General features: G+C 35.4%; 1 protein-coding gene across 8 annotated transcripts in view; it reads right to left on the bottom strand.

The window, feature by feature from the left end:
- LOC108977312 overlaps positions 1 to 4,593 on the bottom strand; it is a 117,070-nt gene that overhangs the window by 95,632 nt on the left and 16,845 nt on the right. The gene's annotated exons all lie outside the window — the stretch shown is intronic.

Raw genomic sequence — 4,593 nt, 5'->3', positions numbered from 1 at the left:
TTTTTTAATATTTATATTAAATATGTGACATCCCATACCAAAACGACCATTTTATGTCCTACTTTATAACTTTTGTAGAAATTGACTTTTGGGTACTTTTTTTTTTTGTTTTTTGGTTTTTGAATGAACTTTTCGAAACTGCACGAAAAAATTCACAATTAGCACTATCAATTCTGTAAAATAATCGGTTTTTTTTTTTAACTAAAATCATCATTTTTTGGAAGTTCGCCATTTTTTTGTACATCTCCTTGTAGGTATTTTGCTGACCCAGCATCCAAACTGTTTTGACCGAAACTGCAACTTTAAACGCGTTTTTCTCGAAACTGTCGTTTTCATAACATTTACATATGATTTCTCATGTTCTGCTGAACCTGTTTACTTGAAATTTTTTTTTATAGACTAGCCTATGTCTGGAACTACTCTTGCCGAATAAATTTTTCATTCTTAAAAAATAGAAACGGTCAAAAATGTTGTAAAAAATAAATACTTTTTGTTCTCTTCCATAAGAAAATATTTCCAAAATTTCCTTAGTATCAGTCATTGCGACATTATTCTGGATTGATATTTTCTAATTATTAACCTTTTTTCTGTGGTTTCCGATCGCTAGGAAGGGTGAAATTTTGGGTATGGTCACATGAGAATTTTGTAAAACCTCATCAGCTCCTAAGTTTTGCAACTTTTTTTTACCAATTCCAATTTACCAGAAAATTGTCCATTATATCCGAAACGTCAAGCAACAATACTCATACGAATGCAAATTCGAATTTATAAATAAATGGGATTTGTTGTCTATGTGATATTCTATATCTATCTCATTCTTCTGAAAAAAATGGCGGCAGATTTGAAAGTTGACGAAAAAAACCCAAGAATCTGTTTGTTGTTTCCAAAAAAAGTTTGTGTTTTGAAAAACAAAGAAATAGATAATCTTAATGCTATATATTTCATATATTATTCTTCATGTTTCAAGTAAATGTTTATTTATCCTAATAAACCTTAAACCTATTTCTGGATCCGGCCTTTTATAAAAAAATTTCTTATAGAAGACTTTTTTCGTTCAGCCGATGTAAATATGCAAGTAACAATTGAATACCTTTCTTATGCAGGAAAAAGTTATTAAGGTAGACTTTTTCTGAAAACTTTTCTCTTATAGTTTTGTAAATAAAATAACCGTATAAATGACGCAAGAAGGTTGTTACGTTTTTAATAATGCACATATATCTAATACTCATAACGGTACTTGCATTATTTATGAAATTTATTTCCAAACACTGGCGGCTAAAGGCTTTCCCAATAATTTATTTAAATTTCTGCATTTTATTTTCCCTTGCCACTTGCGTCGATAATGCATTTGCGACATGTGGCAATAATTTCATAAATTTTTACCACAGAGCAACCCATTGAAATGGTTTGCAGCAACAACAACGCCACACAACTTTACAACATAATGACAGTTAGAGGGCATTAAAAAACGCCAACTGCAGGCCAATGCAAGGAAGGTTGCCACAAATTGATGCAACTAGCACTTAACTCATTCCCCACAGAAATTTCTCTAATAATTCTATGTTTTAGACATCCGGATATGTTTGAGCTTGAGGCGCACACTTCGCTGACGCTTCTATAATTCATAAGCTGCTACAGCAAGCCGACAGGCCACATACAGCACATGGTCATGGGCCCACCTCGAAATAAACTTCCGCTCAACACACACACACACACACATATCTGTTTGTGGTGGTTCACTATGTGTGCGAGTGTGGCGCCCAAACCGCTGACCTTAAAAAAATACGCTTAAGCCGTCTACAAATTCGAAGCAAATGCGGAAATGTCCAGTTGGATATTGCAACATGCCTAACGCACACACACACAAGCGGTCGAAAAAAATTTACTACCCTCGGCGAAGGCAAATACTGGTCGATAAGTGCAGCAAATGACGGTAACCACCCACTTTTTTATCAGACACCCCCTTCTCACCACTCACTTCCCCATCACTTTTCACTTTTTTATTTATTAATTGGAAAATTCATTTGTGGCGTATGCTTTTATGCATTTGTTGCGTGCAACATAATACTAAAAGTGCAACTTTATGTTTGTCCAGTTCCGCGTCGTCGCAACCCACACCTTCTACAGGCCAGTGGGTGTTGGCTGCTTGATTTGTTAGGTAGTTGATAGTAGATTGTTGTTGTTGTTAGTGTTGCATATGCCCACCCGTGCCAGTCAACAATTATGTCTGCCATTAGTTAGTTAGTAGTTGGCCAATTGTTTGAAGCACCGTTATCGTGGCTTAACGGTTATGGTGTGGGTGCCTAGCTTCTTTGTATGTGTGGGTGTTTAACTCCTTTCTATGTGTGTGTGTGTGTGTGTGGTGAGTTTTTGAAAAGGACATTGCACTTAATGACGCGTACAATGCTTTGCCGTTAGTCCAATGCCACGTTACCTGCAACATATGCCCACTTATTTAATTAGGAATGGATTTTCGGATTCTTGTGGGTATGTAGCAGTAGTGCTTGTGCTCTGACGAAGGTGTTCGGTTGGTGAATTTATTTATAATATGTTCGCAATTAAAACTAATTAAGTAATTTATAACCATTATATCCGGTTTTACCTAAAGTAACCAAACATTTAGTGGTTACTTTGAAAGCATAGCTTGACATAGCTTAGCCGCAGTTTACTGGAAAGCCTGTTTTCCAAGCTAACTATGGTTTTTGGAAGAACTTATTTTATTTGCTCATGTTTATATACATTAAATTAAGAACTGTCCGTTATTTCTTTTTTATATGTACGTATGTGGTATATAGGCATGATGTCTGAATAAAATATATTGGAGATATTCCTATATTCGTGCGGTATGCCAATAAATGGCATGACTTGATTATTATTCTAATGTTCCACCTGCCCTGCCGCCACTTTTTCAGTACACGTAATTCATTTGAAGCTTAAATAACAGTGATTTCTTTTTCACTAAATCATGTCAAACTTTCTGCCTGAAAAATATGTTTGTGGGTAGTTTTTCTTCACTACTTGAATGAGAAGAAGAATACCTCAGTCAAAAATTATATTATTTAGTTGAAGTTTACGGAAAACATCCCATAATTGAGCGAACGTGGTTTTTACAATTCAAAGGGAGACATTTGGCTTGGAAAGCGAAGAACGTTTGGGTCGGCCCAAAAAGTTTGTAGCTTCATGCTCAAAACCTAAAGCATTGCTCGATCAAAATTATTCTCAAAAAAGATTAACACTGAACCTTTGGAAGCTACTTAAGCAGCAATTATTAAACGTTTAAATGCCTCCGGATACATTCAAAAGCCAGAAACTCGGTTGTCAAAGGAATTGAAGACAAGAAACATTGAGAGACAGTTTTTCATGTCAGAAACTCTACTTGAACGCAGCAAAAGGAAATCGCTTTTGAATCGAATTATGATTGGTGAAAAAGTGATCCCTTACGATAACCCTAAAGATAAAAATGCAAATGAGATACCTGGTCAATCAGCCAAGTCACCGATTATTCCCAGTATCCATGACGCCAAGGTAATACTCTGCTTTTAGTGGAATTATAGAAAAAGCATGCTCTGAAACCGCGTAAAACCATTCCCCATTAATGGGCTACCGGCAGCAGCTCAACAAATCGAAGTGAGCGATTGCCGAAAAGTGCCTGGAATTCACGACTAATCACGTGGCGCAATAATTTTCCATCAATACAACACTCGGCCTCATGTTGCAAGTCCGGCTGAAGAGTATTTCGAAAACTGGAAGAGCAGGGAAGTTTTGCATCATCAGTCTTATTGACCAGATCTTATACCTTCTAACTATCATTTGTTTCCCGGTCAGTGCAGAACCCCTTACTGGAACAATTTTCTCATTAGAATAGGGCTTAGAAGTTGTTAATTAATTTTTGGCGGCCAAACAGGCGCAGTTCTTTTGGGAATCCAGAAATTGTCGGAAAATAGGTAAAATGTTAAAGATGAACAATACTTTGAATAGTGCTTTTGTAAATGCGATTCCTAAATAACCAATTAAATTTATTTAATTACAAATTTATTTAATTAAAGACTCCTTATATTTAATGTTTTGCAGCAGATGAATCAAGTTAAAAACAGAACCATGCTTCATGCTTTATTTGTATCATGAATAAAAATTCGGCATAATAATGTGAGGCCTTTCCCTGAATAACAAAATGGGAATAAGTTGTACCGTATTTATTTCTATTTTATTATTCAAATAAATTAATGAAAATATAACACGCCGCCATCCTTAAAGCTATCAATCTTGCAAAACTGACTAGTACATTTTTTAGCGACTCTAGGGCTTATTAACTCCTAAGGTTTCGCTGCTTGACTATCCCGATTTCTAGTTTGTTCTCAGAACCACCTAGTTTGCATGTTTATGAAATTTACTGCTACAGCGCAATCGATTTAATTTTCTATATCAGGGTTTTGGTCCTGTTTGTCATTTTTACTTGTTTTTATACTCGCGCAACAAAGTTGCTAAAGAGCGTATTATAGTTTTGTTATACTCTCGCAACAAAGTTGCTAAAGAGAGTATTATAGTTTTGTTCACATAACGGTTGTTTGTAAGTCCTAAAACTAAAAGAGTCAG

Source organism: Bactrocera latifrons, unplaced genomic scaffold (genome assembly GCF_001853355.1).
Source record: "Bactrocera latifrons isolate USDA-ARS-PBARC rearing strain unplaced genomic scaffold, ASM185335v1 scaffold_87, whole genome shotgun sequence".
Taxonomy (NCBI): domain Eukaryota; kingdom Metazoa; phylum Arthropoda; class Insecta; order Diptera; family Tephritidae; genus Bactrocera; species Bactrocera latifrons.
Note: the sequence above shows the minus strand (reverse complement) of the source record. Positions and strands in the feature narration are given on the sequence as shown.